Source organism: Panthera onca, chromosome A2 (assembly GCF_046562875.1).
Source record: "Panthera onca isolate mPanOnc1 chromosome A2, mPanOnc1 haplotype 2, whole genome shotgun sequence".
In the NCBI taxonomy this organism is placed as follows: domain Eukaryota; kingdom Metazoa; phylum Chordata; class Mammalia; order Carnivora; family Felidae; genus Panthera; species Panthera onca.
Window position 1 is genome coordinate 86157902 of NC_138340.1, and position 13240 is coordinate 86171141.

The following is a 13240-nucleotide window of genomic DNA, read 5'->3' on the forward strand; positions in this document are numbered from 1 at the left end:
CCCCCGGTCCCCAATAAGACAATTTGCTTGCTGAAAGTTAAACACATTTACATAAACAAGCTACTGGGTCAACTCATGATATCTACTAAGAATCTAAATTTGATACAGGTGTTTTGAGGTCTCATGGATCTTCACGTTTATAAGATTGAATAGTGGGGGTACTTGCACTGATTGTAACCTAGAACACAAGGAACTCCCTCCTGCTCAAGACACAAAAGTGGCAATTTTTCAGGCTACTCCACAAATACTTTAAAACAGCACATCTAAAACTTTAGCCCCCAGTGGCCAACGAGGCTATTCAAGCATGTTCTGTTTTTGTGTTTGGGTGGTACTTTTTTTTAATGTTGGATTTTCTACTCTGACCTATATCAGAACTAAATACTAGTGGGATATTCCTGAAGTATAAATTCTGTGCCTTTTTGTGAAGCATTTTGCCACTATTGTCACACTTATTTCTCTGGTCCCTACATTTTTCTGTACTTCAGATGCAGAGTAGGTCATGACAGCAATTGGATTAAGAGAAGAGAGCATATTTCACTAATTATTTTTCAAGTACTTGGCAGAGTTTCTGTATAAAATATGTAAACATTAACAGCTTGTTGATTGGATACATGAGCAAGAATAAGGCAATGGGAATAAAAATATAGTAGGAGCAATATAAGTATGAACTCTTGAAATGGACATGGCCTGGTTCTATGAAACTTGAACAAATGCTTTCCAATGGGTATATTAAAACAAATTATAACCTTACTTGCTGAACTCATTACCTTACTGCTGTTAAGAGTAATGGAATGATTTAATAAAATGCTCTATTTATCCATGATTTGGGATTTAAAGTTACTGAGTTCTTATCTTAGGGTTCTTGTCAAACTCTGATTCTCATGTAAAATGATATTACCTAATTTATGGTATTAATACCTATTTTATCTAGGAAAATACATGGTGGTAGATCAGTAATACATGCCCATGTCTCATAGTTTTGAACACCACATTTTAACCACAATATCAGCGAAATTTGAGAATTATTTTCCCACTGAGTCACCGCTAAGAACAGGAAGGGATGGACAAGAAGAAACTAAGAGTCAAGTATGTATTTATGTACATCTGGGAATTTTTTAAAGAAATTAAGCAGTAAGCAAATTCACAGCAGGGGTAATGCCACAAAATGGAAATAATCAACCCAAAATGTGCTCCTGGAATGTGCTTCTGGGAGCAACTGGACTACTTGTTCTTGAATTAGACCCATTTAGATAAATTAATATAACTGATATTTAGAAAAAAAAAACATTATTTTAGAAAACGTTTACTTTATTATTATAAGTACATATTACATACTTAAAAATAACAAATGTCCTAAAATTCTGCTATGTGGAATAATATTGGGCAATTATATGCAATGGAGATGTATAATGTTTGATAGTGAGGAAAAAGCAACCTTTGGAGATGTCCACAGTTAATTCTCTTCATTCACTTGTACGAATTCATTTTTCCTGCCATAAAAAGTGACCTAATTAAATTTCAGGATCTTGCTAGTGACTGACACTGTAGTACTTACTATATACCAAGTATTAATTTAACATTCACATTTATTAAGCCATTTAATCACAGCTGTAATGTCAGTACTATTATTATGTTGGTACTCTTTTCAGTTTGTGGAGGCTTAGAAAGGTTAAGTAAGTTGCTTAGAATCACAGTACAAATAACAGGAATAGTTGAGGGAGAGGTGCTGGTCACACTAGGAGGGGTGGTGATGAAAACGGAGAAAAGTCGACAGACAATGTAATTTAGAAGTAAAATTGCTCAAAGTAAAATATTGGTGACAGAAAAGGGCATGGGCTTCAATAATTCAAGGTTTTGGCTTGAGAACTCTGAGCATGATACTTCCATTTACTAAGCTTAAAGGGGGTACAACTGTTCCAAGAGAAGGAGGAAACTCAAGGTGGCAGAGGATATATTACAATCAGAGTTGTTTTCCTGCATGACTCTTAGAGATGTCTATTTTCCTAGGCTGGGTTCTTTGGGAGACTCTGAAACAGATTCTTGGATCTAAGTGGTTTATTGGGAAGTGCTCTTAGGAACAACACCTGGGAGGGAAGGGGGAGGGAGGGAAGGAAGGAGGGAAGGAAGGAGAGAAAGAAGGAAGGTATGGAGGAAGGAAGCAGCATTGTGCAGAGGGCTGTGTCATACCGTTCCAACAGAGATTTCAGTCAATGTTATGGAAAGCTCTGCCACTGGGATGGCCCCTCAGAGATGGACTGAAATGAGGTTGATGCTCCAAGTCCTCATAACCTCCTTATCTGCAGGTTGAGTGTGTGTAACTTGAGGGCAAAAGATCTTCCTTCACCCGAAGGTAATTTGTGCAAATGGGTTTAGTTTGAGCTACAGTCAACTCTCATGGACCAGGCAAAAATGAATGTATCAGTCATGAACACAGAATCTGCTGGTTGTACCATATCCTCTCCTACATCTTTACCCAGGAAGAGCAGTCCAATTGACTGTCAACTATATCAAACTGAATATAAGAATCTATTGGCCCTTATAAGAGATAGAGACAGAAAAGATCCGCACAGGAAAAGGTCATGTAAAGACAGAGGAGAAACGAGAAGCTGCCACAAGCCAAGGAATGCCTGGAACCACCAGAAGCTGGATGAGGCAAGGAAGGATTTCCCTCAGAGCCTTTGGAGGGGGTGCGGTGCTGGCACTGATTGCAGACTTCTGACTTCTAAAACTGAGAGAATAAACATCTGTTGTAATTTTCAAGACCTGAGCAACGAATATGATATGTAATCAGCTCTCTATGCCTAAGAGAGGAAATAAGAAACGAATATCCTGAGAGAACAGTAACAAAGGTTTAGACACTGCGTAAGGAAAGCACAGTAAGACATTCTGTGGTTATTTGTGAGTTCCTTAGATTAAGTTCAGTAATATTACATATTTTTCTCTAATTAAACATATGAAAGCCAGAGCATTAGTGAATATTTTTCAATAAGTTATTTTTATATAGCACATGAAAGATACACTAATAAATCTTCATAATGCATATTTAAGAATAACCTGGAAGAGAAACACACAAAATAAATGAGAACTGGACTCTGCTTTTGAAGCAGTGATACTAATTTTTGGTAGGCTAGGAGAAATAGAACAGGCTGCAGAGAGTTGATGGAATTTCTCCAGTGAAGACCACAGTCCCTTACTGCAATCAATGGCGATGTAAGAAGAGATTAAGAGTTGTTCTGAATACTCACCTGAATAGAGGCAGTGCTTTAAATACCCCAAAGTTACTGAACTGTGACTTCTCTGATCTTAGTACCAGCAGGGCAGCGTTTGTGTTTGAAGGGCTCCAGATTCATAGAGTGAATGATTGTGAATGTCATAGAGTGAATGAAAGTACAAACTCAAGTTCTCAATATCCCATGAAACAAGTACAGCAAGGTTGGGCGCAACTTAGGTCTACACTCCTTCTAGATTAGAGGGAGTGACCCACACATGCTCAAATCAGCAGCAAACTAGCCGATGGGGCCATGCTGTAATTTAATAATTTAGTATCACTTACCACCCTAATGGCATACCTTACAGTGGAGTGGCCCTGAGACATCACTGTGAGAGATTATTAAGACATGCACTAGGTGTTGAGAAACACCCACTGTAGTTTTGATAACACAATTTAAATTTTTTTAGATAAGCTTGAAAAAACAGACTTGCAGGTTTAGCTTAATCATTCTCCTGGGTTTTTATTGATAATTCCCCTCATTTTCAATTTTTGTTTCACAGCATTTGTAATTATTGTTAATTGACAAAGAATGCAGTAAAACAATATATGCAGACCCCATGTGCGGCATGATATATTAATAGTCACTGTTAGAACTGTAGTTAAGCTATTCTTTCTATCGCTTGCTTTACATATATGTACATATATACACACATATGGCATCTAATGTGTACTTACCTTTAACCAATAATGTAAATTTGCTGATTATTTTGCAATTTTGCTGTTTCCTTAAATTTTATGGCATTTGAATGTAATAGCATTTCATCACAAAGAGATTGAAATATCAAGACAGTAAAGAATTGATTTTTTTTTTTGAAGAAATATTTCCCATTACAATTTCTTCAGATTACAGACTATACTGATTTAGAGACAAGTGAAATAACCATAGGATTTGAGATTTCCTCCCCTTGCCTGTGTTGGTCAAACTAATTCTTCTTCTTCTCCTTCTTCTACTTCTTCTTCTTATAATAATAATAATAATAATAATAATAATAATAATATATTATTATTATTATTGAAGGGCAGTTGACATATGGTATTGTATTAGTTTCAGGTGTAGATAATTGACTCAATGATTCTACACAGTATCACCATCTGCTTCACCATTACATCTATGTCTACTGTGCTCCAGATGTCTAATCATTTTTTTTTAATTTGAAACACATTTCACATATAACATTGTGTAAATTTAAGGTTAATTTAAATTTAAGTGAATTGGATACATTTATATATTGTAATATGATTGACCCTATAGCAGTAATTAGCACCTCTATCACATGACATAATTATCTTTTTAGTGGTTGGAATGAAGTTCTAGTCTCTTAGGAAGTTTCAGGATTATAATAACATATTGTCTATTTTCACTAAGTTGTACATCAATCTTTATGAGTTACTTAGTAGTCATTGTAGGTTCGTACTCTTAAAAAACATCTGCCTTATCTCCCTGCCCTCATCTCTTGTAATCACCATTTTATTCTGTTTTTTTTTTATGAATTTGACGTTTTTAGATTCCAAATATAAGTAATATCCTACTTCTCTCTCTGACTTACCTCACTTAGAATAATATACTCAAGGTCATCTATGTTGTCATAAATGGCAGGATGTCCTTTTTTCTCACAGAATAATATTTCATTATATATACATTTGACCCTAACATAACATGGTGGGGGGGGGGGGCTACTAAGCTCTCAAACAGTTGAAAATCTGTGTATAACTTTTGACTACCCAGAGTAGCCTATTGACCCAAAGCCTTACCAATAACACAGTAGATTAACACATAAGTTGTAAGTTATATATATTACATTCTGTATTCTTAAAATAAAGTAAATTTTTAAAATTATTAAGATAATTAAGGAAGAGAAAAGACATGTATAGTACTATTCTGTATTGATATATTTTTAAAAAATTGCTTTAAAGTGGACCTGTGTAGTTCCAACCGATGTTATTTAAGGGTCAACTGTATATAATACTTCTTGACTCATCCATTGATGGAAACAGGTTTTTTTTCCCATATCTTGGTTATTATGAATAATACTATGGGAAATATGGGAGTGCATATACCTCTTAAATGTCCTGTCTTTATTTCTTTTGGGTATCTACCCAGAAATGGAACTGCTAGATCATACGGAAGATGTTTTTAATATTTTGAGGAACCTCCATATTTTTCAGAGTGGCTGCACCAATTTACATTCCACTAACAGTGCACAAGGGTTCCCTTTTCTCCATTTCCTTGCCAACACTTACCTACTGCTTTTTGATAATAGCCATTCTAAAAGGTGTAAGGTATCTCACTGTGATTTTGATCTGCATTTCCCTAATAATAAGTGATGCCAAGCATGTTTTCATGTACCTGTTGGCCATTTGGATGTTGTCTTTGGAAAAGTGTCTATTTAGTTTCTCTGCCCATTTTAAAATCAGATTTAAAAATTGCACTGATTGATTGCTATTGAGTTGTATGAGTTCTTTATATATTTTGAATATTAACCTCTTATCTGATATATAATTTGCAAAAATTTTCTCCCATTCAGTAGGTTGACTTCATTTTATTACTCCCTTGCCATACAAAGGGTTTTAAGTTTGATAGGGTTTCATTTGTTCATCTCTGCTTTTGTTTGTGCTTTTATTGTTATATCTAACAAATCATTGTTGATACCAATAGTGAGGATCGTTCTTCCTAAATTTTATTCAATAAATTTTTGGTACCAGGTGATATGTTTTACTCTTTGATTGGCTTCAAGTTAATTTCTGTGGGTAGTGTAAGATAGGTGTCTAATTTCATTATTCTGCTAGTATTTGTCCAGTTTTCCCAATATCATTCTTTGAGAAGAAGATCTTTACCCTATTAGGTGTTCTTGGCTCCCTTGTTGAATATTAGTTGACTATACATGTGCGGACTTAATTCCAGTTTCTCTATGTTGTTCTATTGGTCTATGTGTCTGTTTTTGCACCAGTACCATACTGTTTTTGTAATTGAGTCTAAAATTAGGAAGTGTGATACATCCTACCCTATTCTTTTCCTCAGGATTGTTTTAGCAATGTGAGATCTTTGGTGGTTTCATACAAAATTTAGCATTGTTTATCATTTCTATTTATGTGAAGGATGCTATTGTTATTTTGATGGGGATTGTATTGAATCTATAGAAGGCTTTGGGTAATGTGAACATTTTAACAGCATTCTTTTGATCCTTGAACACAGTATGTCTTTCCATTTTTGGTGTGTCTTTAATTTCTTTAAGCAAAGTCTGGTAGTTTTTGTTGTGCAGATATTTCACTTCCTTGGTGAAAGTTTTTACTGGGTATTTTATTGGTTTTGATGCTATTATGAATGGAATAGTTTACTTAATTTCACTTTTAGATGTCTCACTATTAGTGTATAGAGATGCAATGAATTCTATATGTTAATTTTATATCCTGCAACTTTACCAAAATCATAGATTAATTGCAACAGTTTTTATGGAGTCGCTGGGATTTTCTGTGTACAAAATCATATCATCTGAAAATAGAGATATTTTTACCTCTTCCAATTCTGATAGCATTTTTTCTTTATCTTGCTTAATTGCTCTGGCTAGAATTTCTAGTTCTATACTGAGAGGGGACATCCTGTCCTGTTACTCATCTTAGGAGTAAAACCTTTCCATTTTTCTGCATTGAGTATAATATTAGCTGTGGGTTTGTAATTTATGGCGTGTATAATGTTGAGGTTGTTCCTTCTATACCCATTACTTCAAGGTTTTTATCATGGAATATGTTGCATTTTGTCCATTGCCTTTTCTGCATCTATTGAGATGATTATATGAGCTTTATCTTTCATTTTATTAACGTGATGTATTATCTTCATTGACTTGGTATGTTGAAGCATTCTTGCATCTCGGGGATAAATCCCACTCAGTTGTGGTGTATAATCATTTTATTTTTTTTCTTTTTTCTTGTTATTTCTTTTTATTTATTTTGATAGAGAGAGAGCATACAAGTGGGTGAGGGGTGGAGAGAGTGGATCCCAAGTGGGCTCCGGGCTGTCAGTGCAGAACACCAGGCAGGGCTCGATCTCACAAACCATGAGATCATGACCTGAGCTGAGATCAAGAGTCAGATGCTTATCTGACTGAGCACCAGGTACACCCCGTGTATACTCCTTTTAATATTTTAAGTTCAGTTTGCTAATACTTTAGGAGCTTTTGCATCTATATTTATCAGGGATATTAGTTTGTCTAATTGTTTCTGAGATTTGGATGAAGACACTGAAGACCATTTGGATCTTCTGTTTAAACCCAGTGCAGTTTCCATTAGGCCCTGCTCTCCCCTTTGCCATGGCTTCTGTATTACCAAGGTCTTGGACTGTGAAGTGTTTTTTAGGGTTAGTAATATGTTTATTTACATGATTTTTTTAAAATGAATTCTCTCGTGCTCTCCTACAGTTTGTGTTGTGTTTGTATTTCACATCATTGTCCTCACTGTATTCATAGTACCCAGCACAATAACTAATTTGAAGTTCTGGCAATATTCCTCACACCTTAGGAATCTTCTTCATGCTAATTTTTTTCTTTTTATTTTACTTTCTCCTTTTTTTTTATTATTAATGTTTCACGTTTTATTTAAATTCTAGTTAGTTAACATGTAATGTAATGTTAGTTTCCGGATTAGAATTTAGTGACTCATCACTTACAAAGCACCCAGTGCTCATTACAGGTGCCCTCCTAAATACCCATCATCCATTTAGCCCTTCCCTCCAGCAACCCTTCATTGATGCCAAGTTTTTCTAAACCTGAAATCATCGGCATCAGAATTACTGAGTTTCTCAGGTAAGATATAGAGGCGTGATCAACTATTAGATAGTAACATAGTAACTGTTAGCATTGTGTTTATATACAAATAGTTGAGGAATCGGTAGTTTAAATTGGACTGACAAGGAAGAGAAAGAGACAGGATATTACATGCTCTAACTGGGGAGCTAGGATGTGGACCCAGGCAGTCTGACTACAGCCTGGAATCTCTACAATGTATCTCATGGTGTCTTGCCTCAGTCAGAATTTTTTTTTTAAGTTTATTTATTTATTTTGAGAAACAGAGAGAGAGCATGCATGGACAAGCAGGGGAGGGTCAGGGAGAAGGAGAAACAGAATCCCAAGCAGTCTCCGTGCCATTAGTACAGAGCTTGATGCGCAGCTTGAACTCACAAACCGTGACATGATGACCTGAGACAGGATCAAGAGTCAGACACTTAACTGACTGAGCCACCCAGGCACCCTTGTCAGATTTTGTTTTTGTTTTTGTTTTTTTTTTTTTTTTTGAGATTCTGTGGATGAAGATGGATAGGCAGTCTGAAATCAAACAGAAATCCTCATCATTAGAGTTTTTTTTAAAGGTTTTATTAGCTTTTTAGTAAGGAACAGCCATTATGTACAGAAACCAGATTTTCAAGTAGTGTAATTTCCTTTTCTGTTTTCTAACTTGCAGTATTATTTGCCAAAAGAATGAACCTGATTGGCAAAGTTCTCTAATACTATTTATAGAAAATCTGTGGTTCAACTCTATGAGACATTTGATATCATTAATATGACTTAAAAGGAACAGAATCTCCTATAGTAGGAATTGTTATTAGTGGGTCCTGATTATCAATCAGAGTCAATGAGAACTTCCTTGATTGTCAGCTATGTGCAGCTATATAATCTGGATCCAAAGAGAAAAATCAAACACTAAAAAGTAAAGCTTCCAAAGATTGCAATTGAGCTAAGATAGTAGGGTGTGCTTCAAATACATGTTCAAAAAGGAGGTGTTTTTTTTTAATTGGAATGAATGACTTGCATCTAAATAGGGTTTCATAAAGTATAATTCAGAAATTACCTACATCAGAATTGTCACACCTGTAGTCTAACATGCCCCCAGTTATGTAATTCTGGCTGCACAGTGAAAACACCTAAAATTCTGAACTAGCGTCATTTCTGGGTTATCAAAGTGTTTAAACCCAATCAAAACAGGTCAAGACAACCACCAATAAGAGTTTTTAAGTGATTCAGGGGTGAGAATCAATATCTTGGTGTGTATATTGTTGGGTGGCAGAGATGCTATATTCTCTTTGCATTGTCAGCATGTACAGATGCTCCTTTACAATATTTCTTACAATATTAAATTAATTCTTAAGTACAGTCTCTCATTTTTCCTCTGGACTTGCCCTGTCTATCTCAAACCTGCCCCTAGTACCCCTCCAATGTTCCCCAAACTTGGGGGATTGTGTAACTTCCCACAATTAAACTTCAGAAACAAAATTCTAAATTTTCTCCTTTATTTCAGTAAAACAACACATGAATCATTAAGTTCTTTCCTTTTTCCCTTCTAAATATTTCTTTTTTTTTTTCCCCTCCATTTTTTTAATTTAAATTCTAGTTAGTTAACATATAGTGTAATACTGGTTTCAGGAGTAGAATTTAGTGATTCATCACTTATATCCAACACCCAGTGCTCATCATAACAAGTGCCTTCCTGAACACCCATCATTCATTCCCCACCCACGTCCCTCCATCAATCTTCATATTGGTCTCTATTGTTAAGACTATCTTATGGTTCGCTTCCTTCTCTCTTTTATTTCCTTCTAAATGTTTCTAAATTCCGTCTACTTGAGCTTCCCATGCTAATCAACAAATTTCTCATCTTGAAAATAGTCTCGATCGGTCTCCTTTGATAGATGTTCTTCTAAGAAACCACATTTCATCCATAGTGGTTTTTCTGAAATGCAAATCTGATCATACTGTTCTCTGCTTAAAAGTTGCCAGCAGCTTCCAGTTTTCTAATCCCACCCCCCAGCATATGATCTAGGGAAGATTCTGATCTCTGGCCCTTTATCTCCACAGCCTCATCTTCCACTTCATCTCTGGTTACTCATTGCCCACCCCTTAAGCCATCCTGATCGCATATTCAGCTGGGTCCAGTTCCTTGAGTGCACCTGTCAGCATTCACACACTTTGCTCTGTGGATGAGCTGCCTTTGCCTCAGCTCAAAATCATTGTAGGCTTCTCTGGCCAGCTCATTCTCGCCGGGTTATCGTACTGTCAGTTCCCATAGTACCACGTATTTCTTATATCATGGCACTTACCTCGTGCTATTGTAAATGCTTACTAAGGTTTCAATATTCCCAGCCAGTAGTTCAAGAGAAGGGTCTGTTTTTCTTTAGTTTTTTTTTCATCTGCATATGGTTCTATTTCTCACACTTCAGTGAATAAAAACCAAGTAATGTTTTAAATGGCAAATCATAAAGATAATTAGGGTCTCAAAAGCTCCAGCACCGAATGATGACTATGGAAATCAGGAAGATGATGGTGGTAACAATTCATAATACTAATGGATAGCATTGTTGAGTGCTCACTCAATGGTGGCCCTTACACTAAGTGCTTTATGGTAATTATTGTATCATTATATCATATTATATCATGATAGTTATCATGGCAACCCTAAAATGTAGTTACTGTTATTCCAGTTTATAGATGAGGAAACTGAGGTTTGGAAACAGTATGTAATTCCTGCATGGTTCCAAAGCTAGTAAGTGGTAAAGTCAGAATCCAAATTGAAGCAACAGATTGCAGTCAGTAGTTGTCTCTACTGCCTTCAAGATAAGGACTAGGGCAGTAGTTACCAGAAATAGGAATTTTACAGATCAGTATAATTTTGTGTGTTTTTAATTTTTAATTTTTTTTTTTTTTTTGAGAGAAAGAGACAGAGCATGAGCAGGGGGTGGGCAGAGACAGCGGGAGAGACAAAACCTGAAGCAGGCTCCAGGCTCTGAGCTGTCAGCACAGAGCCTGATGTGGGGCTCGAATCCACAAACCATGAGATCATGACCTGAGCCAAAGTCAGACACTTAATTGGGCCACCCAGGTGCCCAGATCAGTATAATTTTGAAATTTAAAAAGGGATTGGGGGGCCACCTCGGTGGCTAAGTTTGTTTAGCAACTGATGGATTAACCAACTCGTGATTTCAGCTCCGGTTATGGTCTCACAGTTTGTGAGTTTGAAAGCTGGGACGGGCTCTGCACTGATAATGCCATCTCCTTGGGATTTTCTCTCACTCTCTCTCTTCCCCTCCTGCCTCCTCTATGCATGTGCGTATGCACACTATCTCCCAAAATAAATAAACTTAAAAAAATAATAATAATAAAGGGAACGGAGCACAAGAAATGACAAGTGATTATTAGTTGGTTAACCATTTTGCTTTTTACAATAGTTATCATCAACTATTCATAATTTCATACAAGTTCCTTTTTTCTTAAACTAAGCAATTAAAGAGGCTACCTGGAAAAAGGCAATCCTTCCCGGTATAAGAAATTGGCAATCTTACTCAGTTCTAGGTACATACATTGTTCTTATATCACTGAAAATGTTAGATAAACATTTAAAGATATATTAGGATCCTGAGATACTCAAAATCTATGATAATTATGGTAAAGCATTTTGAAAAAAATCTATGAACCTAAAAAAATCTCAAACTTAGAAATTTTAAGAGCATGCTTTTTGTAAAAATGTTTTTTAATGTATTAAGTATAATTTATAATCTGCTGTTTGAGTCTAGGTTTACACTTTAAAACCTTAGTGGCAGAAATTCAAAAACTGCCTAGTCTATCACTGTAATAAATGTGTGGAAGAAGTTCTATGTTAAATCTAGCACATTTGACAGTGGTATGTGCTGAGTGATTTTATGGATTTCTTTTCATTATAATAGATATGAACTTGTGGCCTTAACTACTAATTTTGGCAAATTATAGTAGTTTTCCAGTTATGGCAGTAATAATAAATTTCCTTCTTGAATATATTTATCTGAAAAAGTACAGTCCATTTAAAAAATACATTAAAGAGACAGCACTGTTGATTTATTCTAGTTTATAGAAAATGACATACATGCTCCATGAATAACTGTACTTTAAGATATAAACACTTTCAGCATTAAGAAATACCCAATACCTTGAATTTGTTGGGACCTCGTACTGGTACCTAAATTTTTCCAGTGGTAGCCCCAAACTAAAGGTCAGAGATGAGCCTTTCAGATCTAAAATTCTGAGGCCAGGTTGACGACTGAGGGTCAGTTGAGTTACCTTCCAGAAGAGACTGTCAGTATGTGTCTGTGGATGTGCAAAGGGATATTTTAATCCTAGGTTTACAACTCTGGGAAGTAATCGGGGGTAAGGGATAATAGTGGATGTTTAATTTTTGTGTCTGTTTTAAATAGAGGCGTTCTGAATGTGTTTGCCAGCAGAAAGAAGGAAGCCTGCAGAAAGGGGAGACTGAATATGCTAGAGAAAGGAGGATTGATGAAGCAAGGTCCCAAGAGAAGAGGTGGAGAGGGGTTCGAGATGATTGATAGAGGAAATGAGGGTGTCTCTGGGGAGTAAGAGGATTGATTGAGGAGATAAATTGGTACAAAATAAAGCCAGATGTTCAAAAAACAAATGTTATCCACCTTACACTTTCATGTAGGCTTTTTCCTGTTAAAATGCCTTGATCAGAAACTAGAGGTCAGGTTTTCCAGTAATGACCATCGTTGGTGCTCAACATACGGCATTCCTCCCATGCATACTAAGTTTTCTCTCTTAAGAGAGTCCCCAGAAAGAAAAGCAGGCTTAGTTTACACTAGATTCCACACAGTGTTGGGCTCATTAATTTATGAGGTGAGCATATGAGGGGACGTGGTAAACTGGTATAAATGTGAAAGAAGTGTACGGGTATGTTTGTTCTTTTCAATTCTTTACACTAGCCTTCACTATTTCAGCTGCTGTTTGCTAGGAGAAATATTTAAAAGTCATATGCATAAAACATAGGCACATCTCAGATATTCTAACTTTGTTTCTTTCAAATGGCTTTCCCCCCCAAGGAAACTTTTTTTTTTTTTTTTTTTTTTTAACAATTGAAGCCCAAAGTCTGAACTATTACCTTCCCACAGGCCTTGATGATGGCAAAAGCGATAGGAAAAGGGTCACGGCTAGGTAAAGG